Below are 14,332 nucleotides of genomic sequence, written 5' to 3' on the forward strand. Positions count from 1 at the left end.
AAAAAATTATACTTCCAATCACAAGGACGTAACAGACCGCGATTATGGTAATAAAAACAGTAGCATGGAATGGCCCCGACTTCCTGCTTTAAATCCGAGTCGGAATGGATATTTGTCACGAAACAAGAAATTCATGACTGAGCGGCAGACTTTTTTATCGCCTGTGAGATTTCACGACAATCGGCATTATCATGCCTTATACATAAAGGTATTCGACAAATTTTTTTGTGTCAAATTTTAAAGGATGTTAATCACGAATAAATTCAAAGATGCAATTTATCGTTCGAATTTATCTTGATATAATCCAGGAATTTCTCGTCTTAAATTAATATTTTTCAAAAAATTAATTTTTTTCAAAAATCAACTATCAAATCAATTATAATAATTTGTAAAAAAATTTGTAAGAAATTTTTCTCTGCATAAATAAAAATTCTGCTTAGAAAGGGTTGAAGTATATTTTACGATTGAATAATTCGGCTCGCGAGCTTATTTCTTGTTTTCGCAACTGATAACCCGAATTACTCCTCGAGTCTGGCCACCATATGTGCTCGGTATGTTCGCGCATATGTGGCAGCTTAAGATGTCGCTCAGTTTGCAATTCTCGTCGCTGTGCTTTTACTGCATTGTCACCGCGTCTACATTACTATAGAACCGCTGAATTAACTGGCGAAACTTTGTTTAATTTAATCGAGAATTCCGCTTTTTTCAGCGACTTTTCTTTATACGAATCTAAAATTCCTTTTTTCTTCAAAATTATCCATCATTTCTACCATATATATTCGACCATATATATTACAAAAGATATTTTATTTTTCAAATTTTTTCATTATGAACTTGTCAGCTATTTTAAATATTTTTAACTATTCAATTAAAATGGAGCAAAATAGATTCTTTTCTATCACAATTTTCAATATTTTAGATTTTTTACAGTAATTTGTTTTTTAGTGATTTATTTTAAATGTTCATGCTTCTCTAATATAAATTAATATTTCAAAAATTGACATCAAACATTGCAAATCATGTAATTTATACTTTATAATAATATATATTTTATATCTATATTTTATATCTATATAAACATTTGAATTTACTGTAATTCTAAATTTTCCAATTTATTTCTCACACATTTTATTTACATATTGTATCTGCCATCTAAAAATAAACAATTCATCGATTGATAATCGATCTTACGCGACGTGCTGTGAAAATGTTGCGAATCCGTTGAAATAGTTGGGGCATAAAAGATGTTACATATATACCTGCCAAGTCAATTCGTGATCAATTTCACAGCATGTCATGTAAGATTGATCACGAATTGACTCGGTAGGAATATATGTAACATCTTTCATGAAATTTCGCCGACTACTTCAACAGATTCGCAATATTCTCGCCACGTGCGCGTTTCGGAATCTACTGCGAAAAGTTTCAGACTCAGTCCGACTCTTCGTCGCATCCGGCAGGAGCGATTTTCTCGATGTTAATTGATATTAAAAGTTGCATTTCCGGATAAAGAGACTCGCAAAGAAAATTATTTGTACTCTAGAAAGACTTTTTTCGCATGTCTGTTTATGAATTTGCGTGCAAGCGCATCGATCTGACATATTATGTTCTATCTGTGTATTAAGATATTTCTAATGAAAAACATTTTTAAATGTTTTTAAATAAAACCATTTAGACATCTTTTAATGTTATTTGCTAATTATAAGATTATCGACTTTGAGCTATTTGCAGTTTTTATTATTAACATATGTTTATTAGAATAGGATATTCAAAATCAATTCTGACATGAACAAAATTTTTCTATCTACATGCATCAACAAGTAAAATTTGAAATATGCTCTTGACACAATAAATAATAAAATACCACTTGACGAAAATAAAATTTTGATATTTATATATTTTTATTATATTACTTATTTATTTATATTATATATTTATATTATATTATATACATATATGTATATTATACGTATAATTTCAAATTTTTTTATATAAAAAATAAAATATGCGAAGAAAAAGAGCTGGATTTTATATTTATATACACACATATATATATATATATATATATATATATATATATACTCTCTTACAAAATTGTTGATTATTCTAAATAAAGAAAATCAATATCGTCATTCTATTTACTACACAAAATATTTGTACATATTTCATTTAGCGCAATGTATATTTCAACTTCAATAACAATTTACACATAATAGTACAGAAATATTATTTCTAATATAAAACAATAACGAACCAAATATTTGTTGAAAAACGATGCAAAGTTTGAACTGCATAAGAGAGATTTGAATTTATATAATTACAAAAATATGAAAGTAAGAACAATAACAGATATAAAAAAGGAAAAATATAATAAATTTAAAAGAATAAAAAAATAAAAAAAAAAGATAGAAACAAACTTACTCTTCATTGATAAAAATAGAGATATCAAGAATTGTTTTATTTCTCTAAATTAAAATTGGAATTTAAATAATCTCAATAATTTATTTAAATATCCAAAGAGAGATATGAATAATTTATTTTATGTTATTTGAAATCTTACAAAATAAAATAGAGAATAAGTTTTTTCTCTCTCTTCCTTTTTATACATCTTATTTAATATATTTTTAAGTTGATTGATTTTACATTACGCTGTTCAGTTATAATCTTTATTACGTCGATATTATCGGAACCAACCACAAACTGCAGTCATTGGTAGTTAGGGTCAAACCTCAAACTCCATTAGCCAGTCTAATAATGTTGCCGTCGAGAGAAGCGTTTTTGTTCGCGTCGCCAAACGAATGAATTGTCAGTGCGAAATATATAGACGGTTACTCTGCAATTTTCCGAGAATAATACATAATATAGATTTCACGTTCCGTGTAAATCGAATGCAAATATTGATCATCACGTGGATTTTACACGTAGAAAGAGCGGCTTTTACTTCGGCGTTTCATATTTCGCATTATCCGTCCTCTTCGATGTTAACAAAAGGAATTCTATTTGCAACACCCCGACGCTTCTCGTCTACGCGAAGAAGTTGCCGCGTGTTGTTAACATCTCGCGGCGAAAACTTGCTTTTCATTTCCTGAGGAGACCGTCGAGATCGACGATGCCCATGCATTACGAGCCGCCTATTTCCGTCTTAAACTTAATTCAGGGATTATCTGACGCGGTTGTGCTCAAACGCGGATCCTATCAATTTGCCAGTTCGCGCAACTGTTAAAGTATTTGTGAGAATAAAACGCGCATTATATCTCGTTAAACCTGGCATTATCGAAGATAGGAGGTAAAAGCACTTTGTGCTCCCAGCTACTACTGATAAAATAAACCGTACAAACCGTATTATGGAAATGTAAGTATAAAAAAGATAAGATAAAAGAGAATGTAATTGTTTAATAAAATTTATCTATCACAGTACAATAAATTTGCTTACAAACTACTATATTCATAAAATGAGAAAAATTTATATTAAATAAAATAAAATAGTTATATTAAATAAAATATTATTAAATATTAAAATATTATTAAATATTTAATATTAAATAAAGTAGTGTTGTGTTACTTAATGTATAGATGAATGTATGACATCTTTTTCTTTTTAATTTGATATTTACGATATTTATATAAAAGAAAATTTCATATGCAGTACGTTTATAAAATTTTTAAAATTATTAAGTTGATAGATGTTTACATATAAAAAACATGAAAATAACGATAGATTATTAAAAATTATTTATTATTTTATTTGTATTAGATCTACATTTTTTTATTACCAATTGTTACAACTGAATAATAATTTTTAAAGTTTTGTTATTTTTTTATTTATATTTTTTAATATTTATTTATATTTTTTAACATTTTATTTTTGTATTGAGTAGTGAATTTTTATATTGAACTTTCTTTTGCATAAAATATCATAATATAAAAGTCAAATCATATATCTTATTCAACAAATTTTATGGCATTTTAGTGATGAATTTAATATCGCATTTTTTCATTGCCCATCCGTTAAAAATTATTTATCGCTAAATTTATATTTTTGATAAGGGATAAGTCTCTTTGTGAATTGATTGAGCCGACTAAGAAAGATTTAACGAACAGCAATAGAAAGACCAATTGGAAAAATTGATTTTTTATACAGGCTGTGGGATTTAACGGAACTTTACGTCCAGGTTGATAGCGCTGAAACGCGATTATGTATATTTACGTGACTAGACGTTAAGCATTTTGCACGGTTCACTTGCAGCAAGAACGGACGGTGTCCGCATAAATTCTTCTATCTAGGAAATTGCCGTTTTTCTCTCGTTCTATCTTCGTCTTTCTGTCGTTCGTCGAACTCAAATATGCTAATAGCTCGCTACCATCGCTTTCATCGTCGTTAAGAATAAATCTTATTTGCGATCTAATACGCTCAGTCGCGAATTAAAAGCAAAAGTACACACATATGCAGTTTTACAATATCTATGAGAATTTAAAATTATTGTTGAATTATTATTTTTGTTTCCATGCTTTTATGTTAGAGAATGAGTTTATTTAAAAAAAACATAGGAGTTTAATTCCATTATCAAAAATTTCTTTGTTGTTAATCACAATGTTATATATGTAATACGCGTTTATGGACAGTAAATATTTTATAATTATGAAATATTGAAACAATGATGAAGTTAAAACAATTAACGTTTACTCTCGACTTATGATTAATTTTTTGCTTCTCATTTTTCAACCACAATATCGATTCAACAATATATTCCGATTTTGAGATATTAAAATTTCTGTCTGACAATGCAATTCCATCAATCCTGTTGCAATCTCTGCATGAGATACAAAGATTGCGAATTTGCTAGAGCATTTTCTTCGTGGTGTTACTATAAGCTGATTTGCAACTTCGTGGGAAGTCCATCGAGCTCAGATCCCGCGGTTATGCAGACTCGATTCTGGTCTACCAACTTCAATCTCGCAGGCGGTATAATGCCATGGCGATAAGACTAATGTAAGTTGGGTCACGTAACATCACAGCACATTGAGATATCTCGATAAGAGTATCCTTACTTGTATTCGCATCCGATCAATATATATATATATATTACGCGTATATATACACGTAGTCTGAATAACTATTTGCTTTCAACTGATTATGACTGTAATATTGATGTAAAATATATGTAGAAAGTGATGTAATGTTGAAGTCATAGTGTAATATATGATGGCGATTTAAAATTAGCTCTACACGATTAATAATTTCTGTGAAAATGGCATTTTTTTTTCCGAAAGCCGCGAATCAAATAATAAAAATTATTCCTTCAACGTCAAGAGAATATCAGTTTAATTACTCGCAAACATCACTTGTTGCAACGATGTTATTTCCTTCGTTGAATTAATTACTAATTAAATTGCGCACGTCGATCCTATTTATATGGGGCTCTCGCCGAGTTACGCGCGATCAAGCGAATATTGCGGCTCATTATCTCATTTAACCGATTTTCAATTTCCACGTGGAAATGATGTCGACACGTCTCACGAGAAACGTCCAGTTTTAAGGTACATTTAAAAAATGAGAAATGATTGATTTACCATTTACCAGATTAATACAATTTAATTAAGCATATCGTACGAGAATATTCGTCGATTAAATTAGAATAGCAGATTTTATGTTTTCAATAATGAAATGAGATGAGTAAACAAGACATTTGAAGAATGCAATTAAAATGAAAATTACAAACAAATTTTGCGAAGATATTATATGAGAAGAAGCAAGATATTTGACAAACAACTAAAACTATCGTAAAATGAAAAACCGAAAGAGAGAGAGTAAATCTTGTGAAGATATTATTTACATACTTACTTTATAATATTCATCTATCTTAAACAATGTTACACAATGTGTGAAGTGTTTATATAAAATGCTCTAACAATATTATATCGCAATTATGCTTGTTGATAATTATTCATTATAATTCTCAATTGATTGGACTAATTCATCATAAAAATTTGATAATATAGTCGTGGTTTTATGTTTGCCGTAACCTATAATATAATATATGGGGGAATTTATCTAATTTTTTAAATAAATCTGAAATTGATTTTTTTTCTTCAAACTAAATTGAATCTTTTTCACAGTATAATTTTTTTCACAATCATTTAATATTCAATTTTTAAAACATAATTTTTCATGATACAATATATGTACCTTTGTACTGTGATAAAACGTTATTAATTTATGTTATTAACATGTTGTTAATTCATAATTACAAATGCTTTTTATTGCGTGAACAATTTCCTGCCGGTAATTTTTCGGTGATTGCGATATTTATAGTACCTCATGCGAGGAAAACAAATAATCATAACGTGTAAAATGCGATTAATAAACGTCAACAATCGCGCGCCTCATATGACAGCGAATCAGCTGTTCATTGTAGCGTTGTCGTGACTCGCGTTCTCATGTGATTGACAATGAGTGAATCAGCTGTGCATACGCGATATTGCGTGCATAGTAGCACCTATCCACTTTTCCTTTGCGATGATAAATAGCTCTAAATTAGGTATCTATTTCGCATGTGTAGTGGATCGCCATCGCATCGTTAATGGAACAATAATAGGCGCGTCGCATTGTGCGCGTGTTATAGGAATGCACGAGATAAAATTACAGCGTGATAATTAATGTGCGTAGTCTGGGCGAATGTTCGATCGAAAATTATATTCTCGCAAGTTTTATGCCACTGCGCCACGATGCATAATCTATCGGGCATAGATTTACCTATAATTCATAGAGCTACAAATTATCCCAGATAATACGAATCCCCTGTTTTCTCGAGAATGCACGCGCGCATAACGACAAATCATCCCAATATGATATATGCAGACTTCAATATTGTTCTAAACTTCTATCCCTATGCGACAAATATTTCACATCGAAAATGATTACCACGATATTTACCCAATAGAGTACTGTGATAAATATCTTAATCTATTACATTTGTATATGAGTTATATAAGAATTAATAATTCAAATTTTAATGATAAATTTCTAGATGAATTTAAAGTTGATTTTTTTTTAGCTAAACTATCGATAAATTGAGTCACTTATCGGAAGTATTTAAATTTTAATACAAGTTTCAAGTAATAATAAAATAATTTTTTTTTTAATTAGGCATTAAATTAAAATTCTGTTAAAATAAAATTTATTTAAAATATTAAATTCTTATGAGAGAGAAATTAAAGAATGTTAAATTAAAGAATATTATTATCTATTTATCTGTTTAAAGCGTTTGATGTATTAGAAGCCATTATCACTCGCTTGTAATGATTACTGTTTATTATTTTTTGAATTAAATATAAAGGCTAAAATTTTTTTAGAATTAACTGTAGCTTTTTTAATTTATATGATTCCGATTAAAAATTTGTAATTCTTGAAACGGTCTGAAATGTTCCTTCGATTTAATGTTAGTTGATGCAGTTTCTTTCTCTATAGCAATTGATCTACTTTTCTTACTTACTCAAATTTAGAGTAGAAATTTTTAGTGAAACAGATATGTACATCTAAAGAGAAAAATAACTAAAAATTGAAATATCAAAATATAAATTTTTATTTCACACACACATACACAAAATTAATTATACAAAAATAAAAGTGGATCATAATCACTATAAAACAAATTTCTGGCAATAATAATATTTATTTATACATATATATATATATATATATATATATATATATATATATACATATTTATGTATACAGTTATAAATAAGAATCAATTAAAATCAATAAAGATACTAAAATTATAATCGACCTAATAAATTAATCGTTCTAATAAATTAAATGAGATCGTTTCGCATCGATTAAGGCGTTGCTTAAGCGCGGACCTTTTTATTACAATTTCTCCGGAATAATTTTTACGAATCTAAATGATTTCTCGTCGAAGCAATGGCCGGATGTGTATGCGTTTATTTTCATAAATGTCAACGTTTCACATTCTACATCGGAGCACTATCGCGAGGCCACAGCTAGAAATTGTCAAGCAAAGCACGTCTAGCGATCAATGTCATTCGTGGTGCGAGCGATGTGTTAGAAAAATAATAGTCCGCGATTTGACTGATTTATATCACGGTCATGTGTAAATGCTGTCGACATGATGGCGATAACGTGACATGGTAATATAGAAAAAGTTTATTAATAAACAATTTTAAATGAACGATATTTTCAACTTTTCATACTGTTACATTTTATAATGTTAAAATGATTGAAATATTATGCATGACTTCTTGATGATAAAATACCGTGCATTTATGCAAAAGCAATTATTTTCCTATATTACTTTTACAGGATCGATATCTCATATTGTGTAATCGATCATTTTGTAATATACAAAGCGGTTTATGAAGCCATACAAATAATTACATAAATTATCTATTCAATAATATCGACGTTTTTGTTTACAAGGAAAAATCAATTTTAAAATTATTAAAGAATCTCATTAAATCGGATGTATGGGCGCAAATCCACATCGTACAATGAATTGTTTATTCAAACGGAAATTATACAATATATATTCAGTGTTCTACATTTGTAAATCCTAACTTGTAAAGACACTTAACTCTTGGCAGTTAATTAGAAGTTAAATTCAAACATACGCGAAATGAGCAATTCATTTTCTTTTCGCTCGAGTCGCCATAAGTTTTTATCCGATGATACTAACGAATGTTAACACTCTTCTCGTTTCAACTACATAATTAAGTTCTCTTCTTTATAGCGCATGAGGCGTTAAGCGAATGAGAACGCATCGAGACGGACAAACGTTTTGCGCGAGAGTTCTCGAGCATATCAATAATTCATGCGAGCGTTCACCAATTCTACTTAATTAAAGACTCGATTCCATTATTCCGCCAGTATATCGAAATATCTGCTATCGCTGCTGTGAATAGATATTCTCATTAAATAAAGTAACGAATCCGATGTCGCGATATTTGCCGCGACAGTCGTAATTAATCTTACTAAAACGCAACACCTGCCGAGAGAATAAATGCGCGAATTGACCCTTTTTCTTCCGTATCTCTTATGCTTATCTATCGATATTTTATATCAACAAATCTTTCGATTTCTAAATTTGAATGACCGTATCCGATAAACTTAATGTAATAGAAATAGAATTTTTAAGAGAGAAATTTTAAAAGAGAGACTATTTTATTTGTTACATTTTTTATATTTTATATTAAAAGCATCTTAGCAATTTTTTTTTTTTTTTAATCTTGAGGTTAAAATAAATAATCAAATTTTATTATTCAATTATGTATTTATTTCGCAATTATCAGAGAAAACAATGACATTTTTTGAAGATTGAATAATTCAATCAGTCAAGCTAGAGAAAATTCTATATCCGTTTCTACGTAATTTATAAAGCTAATTGTAAGCACATATTCCGCGCAAATCACAACATTGAACGATTTAAGTTATAACTTTTTGACAAGCTTAACTGTTTCCGCACTTAAACGCATCATTGCTCCGAGTGTGTATAATCTTAGATGCTTTATCGTATGTTAATCAGAATTTATGAAAATTTTCCATTCTCACTTTGCGCTACATCTGCATACAATGTATGTACATCTTCGTGCGGCAAAGCCATAACTTTTCGCAATAAGCGACGTTACGGCTGCCATAACAGCGAAACTGCGCGATCAGTGCACTGAATCAACCGTGCGATATGACGAAACTGGAAGCGCGCGCGGTAACTCGGCGACGTCAAAGACAGAACTGGAAGTTTCTAACAAATGCCGTAATAATGATATAGGATTTACGAGTTTGCCTTTGCGCTGCTGCGAACTTCGCGACTAATTCAGCTTCAATCGGCTAATTAAAAATCAGTCATGTGTATGGCCGGCTGAGATAGAGAGAGACGGAGACAGAACTTTTATACAATATGGCTTTTATATAACTTTTATACAATATGGCTTTTATAAAAGAGACAAACTCTATAATCTTAACTTTGGCAATCTTAATAATTTTTTAAACAGGTAAATAACACAAAATGGATATTATTCATATTTCGATGAAGAAAGTATTTCTATTTTCAAAGTATTTCTATTTTATTATTCCTTGTACGTTTCTATAATATGCATGCATGATTATGTACATATGTGTATATACGAATACGCTTGTTCTTACAAAAATATAATTTTATTTATAATATATAATCGTATATATAATATATGAGTCGTTCTCAGTATCCCAAACATAGTGGTTGACACAATGTTAGTTTGACATTTCGATTTTTCTTTTTCTACTTTTTAACTATAACTTCACTTGATAAGAACCAAAACCATATGGTCGAAACGTTGATAGAACAATCAAAAATAAATTGCCAGTTTGGTCGTATAAACACTTGTCTATTAATTTATCTACTGGCGACATTTTAAAATTAAACATAAGAATTTATTTATAATATATAATTTTATTTATAAAATATAATTTTATTTATAAATATAATTTTATTTATAAAATAATATTATTATTTTATTAAAAGAATATAAATTCAAGTTTAATGATTAATTCATTAAATATATTAAGGATTATATTATTTTGTGTCTTGCAATTATATATATTATTCTCATATTACAGAAAATATTTTTTTATATGGAATATAAGACAAGCCTCTCGATTTTATACATATTATGTATAAAAAAATTTGGTATTTGTTGTATAAAAATTATCCAACTTTTATAAAAATTGATTTATACATATAGAAAGAAGAAAACAAAAATTTATAATTATATTTTTTAAGTCTTCGAGATTTCCAAGATCCATCGTGCGATCGAGAAACTGATTTTCTCCTTCATTACTACAAGATTTGTATTCGGTAAAAGTTATACTTGAATTATATGCGGAATGATTTCTAAGGACATGCGACCACGACTGACTCTGACAATGTCGTTATCGGTAACAATTCCAATTTACCGGTGCCATTTGGCCCGCTCGATATCGATCGAACGACACTTCTCCTCGTTCCTCTTGAAAGTCGTTTTAAATTGAAAAGCCGGAGTACGGAGCCCAAAAGACAAAGAAGCGAACGAACGCCGCGATGCCGCCGATTTGCGGATCCGACTTTCCATTAGTGAAATAACATTTTCTTATTCGTCGGTCGGTCGGCGCGGCGGATCGCCACTTTTAGAACACCCCATTCGCGTTCATCTGTTTATTCCGCGGCTAGCCATGCCTATCAATCAGTCGCGGAAACACAAAACCGAATATAATTCGTCTTCAATATCGATACGAAACTGTACCGCAATCTCTCTTAGCGTCATATTATTCATAGCGATCGTTCCTTGTGTGCAATGACCTCGAGAATTTAAGAGAATTATATATTACCGTCTATTCTCTTGGATCGAAATAAAATGCAAATTTTGTGACAAAAAAATTATGAATAATAATTTAAGCACTGAAAATAATACAAGCCTATAAGCCAAATCGAGATAAGCACTATAAGTTTAAAAAAATAAGTAGTTTCTTAAAAAATATTAATTTTTAACTGATAATGCATAGAAAAAAATCGCAATAATTTTGATGAGAGACGTTTTATATTTTTTATTTTTTTATAATTTTTTTTTAGATATAATAATAATTTTTATTTATTATCTAACAATAAGATATCTGGGAACCGAGAGAATAAGGGAAAAATTATTGCATTGAAATTAATATCTATATTTATTTTTTATAGATGAAAGTTAAAAGGCACTTCAAACATTGAGATCTAAAAACTCTATGTATCTTGTTAAGGATTAAACTGATGTGACACTTGAATACATTTTACTCATATTTTGTGACATCATAAAAAATTATTTTTTTTATATTAATGATGGGAGAGCAGATAATTTTTAATTAATATTTCCTAATTTATAGTTATATATATTAATAATTGTAACTATGATAATATAAAGTTATTGTAACGATATTAATACACGGTCGAGCAGAAATACTGTTCAAATTTAAAGAGATAATTAAATGCTACTACAGAGACCGCGGACAAAAGTAGTATTTATATGAATTTTGTATTACTAATTATATAAATGTAATATTAGAGAGTAAATTGTAAATGTAAATTTACAAAGATATATTATGCCACTATGAAGAGTGTAATGTATGTGTGTGTGTGTGTAATTTAAATTTTTAATTATGAATATCAAATATGTGTGCATTATTTTTTATTTTAGATTGATCAGAAATTTTTTTATTTGAATTTATATTTATATTGTATATATATATATATATATATATATATATATATATATATATATTATATTTTATATGAAATTATATTTATAAAATATATATACAATATTTTAGTTATTTTCCACGTACTCATCTACTGTAATACATCTTGAATTAGATTAAAATTTCAATAAAAATACGTTAAAAAACGTTCAAATACAAGAACACTATCTTTTTTGTCGTGTCAAAAAATTAGTTTACTGATAGTAGATGTGAAAGGGCTTTTGAATTTTACTCACCTAATTCGGTTTAGTCTGACAGGAGTGTTTGAGATCCCTCATCTCGTGAGATGAATCCGTGGAGGATGGTCGTTTATTCGTGTTCACCTTACACTTCTATGTATACACTAAAAGTTTTCGAATAATTTAAAATCACCGGCTAGAAAAAAGTCGTTTCTCGCCACCACTTAATTCTAAAAAACACCATCCGCAATTCCGGATTCAGTTTCTCATCATTGAGACACCGCCTCGCAACTACATGATCGATGCAAGTCACCGACTAATCGATACTGTCTTGATTAGAGATAGCTAAAATCTAAGTAAGTAAAAAATGACGAAAAATCCTTGAGCCTTAAATAACGAGTATTTCCATTTACATATCGATTGGTCCCGATTTATTTCGCGTTTGAACGCGATTTTTATTCATGCATAATCGCGATATCTAGAGTCACGTTTTAAAGCTTTTTTTTTTAAATTTTATAACTCGCATTTTTTATCAAAATCAATTTTATAGTCGAAGTCTCGATATCGCAGTATACTCTTCTTTTTTTTTAAACTCCTCTCGATTTTGTGCCACTCTACTTTCTTTAAACGTGTGCACTCGGCATGTCGACTGTCGTTCCACGAAAGACCTCCATTTAAATCGCCGATTATATTTCCGCGACAGAGAAACACCCGCTCCGAAACCGTGCGCGCCGAGGATCGGGCGGTGACTGAAAGCGTCGCGCGGTCTTGCGCCCTGTATCTCTATCTTTCTCTATCCGTCTCTCACTTCCACCTCTACGCTCCCTCTCTCTTTCGCGGCGCACATTCCCTATCTTTCTCGTTCGCATTGATGAGATAAGGAAGAAGCGTTCCTCGCAGCTTTCCTTTACCTGCTATTTCACCCCCGGCCCGGTTTCAATCCTTCTCATTCTCTCTCTCTCTCTCTCTCTCTCTCTCTCTCTCTCTCTCTCTCTCTCTCTCTCTCTCTCTCTCTCTCTCTCTCTCTCTCTCTCGCTCTCTCACTCTCTCGCTCTCTTTCTCTCTCTCATTACTTCTCGCTTCTTCTGTATTCGTCGTCCTCGTCTCACTCGCATGCGTAGTCCGTTTTCTTTCATCTCGCGAAATAACTCCGTCCTCGTCTCTATCTTCGTCTCACGCGGATTCCGCACGCACGTATATTCACCCTCTTGCTCGTACTCCATCTCATCCCTTCGCGTCCGGTGCACGCGCGAGCATCCGACGCAGAGTGCCACGCCTACCCCTTCTGTGTACGTGTCATTGATGCGAGAGGGAAACTTAACTTAGCATCGAGCTTTTGCGGCGCTCCAGCTTTTTCGCCCGACATAATCTTTCGCGAGTTACAGTTTTGATTATTCATACACATTGTCAGAACCGATTTGATTTATATTAATGCAGAAGACTTTTTATAGACAAAGAGAAAACTCATGTAAAATTTGTTTGTTAGCTGCAATAATATTCATAAAGTATTAATGAAAATTAGGGCTTAAAAGTTGAAGGCCGAAGGGTACGGACTAAGAGTTGAAAATGAAAACGGTCGAGACGTTAGAATTTAGAGCCTTTTTGCACAAAACATAGAACTGAGAGATTAAGATTTATGTGTCGACGAACTTGCAATTGAGATTATTGCATCTAAATTTTAGATTAGTAAGTATATACTAGTTGCTCTATTTTCCAAGTATAAATATATTCTTTAATTATAAGATATTTCCATATATCTTTGCAAGATTTTTTTTGCTTTTTACTCTTAATATAGTTTATGACAGCAACATTTTGTTAAACTTTTACAACTGATGTTTAAGAAATTATTATATCAATTTTGCCACTCTCATTTATCTGAAAATTTGCGCAA

The 14,332-nt window shown here is 30.2% G+C and overlaps 1 protein-coding gene across 1 annotated transcript in view; it reads right to left on the minus strand.

The window, feature by feature from the left end:
* LOC126856757 (uncharacterized) overlaps positions 1 to 13,155 on the minus strand; it is a 265,099-nt gene extending 251,944 nt beyond the window's left edge. The window contains exon 1 of the mRNA XM_050605575.1: positions 12,499 to 13,155. The gene's annotated coding sequence lies outside the window, so the exon portion shown is untranslated. The remainder of the gene's footprint in view (positions 1 to 12,498) is intronic.
* Positions 13,156 to 14,332: the final 1,177 nt, after the last annotated feature.

This window comes from Cataglyphis hispanica, chromosome 2 (assembly GCF_021464435.1).
Source record: "Cataglyphis hispanica isolate Lineage 1 chromosome 2, ULB_Chis1_1.0, whole genome shotgun sequence".
In the NCBI taxonomy this organism is placed as follows: domain Eukaryota; kingdom Metazoa; phylum Arthropoda; class Insecta; order Hymenoptera; family Formicidae; genus Cataglyphis; species Cataglyphis hispanica.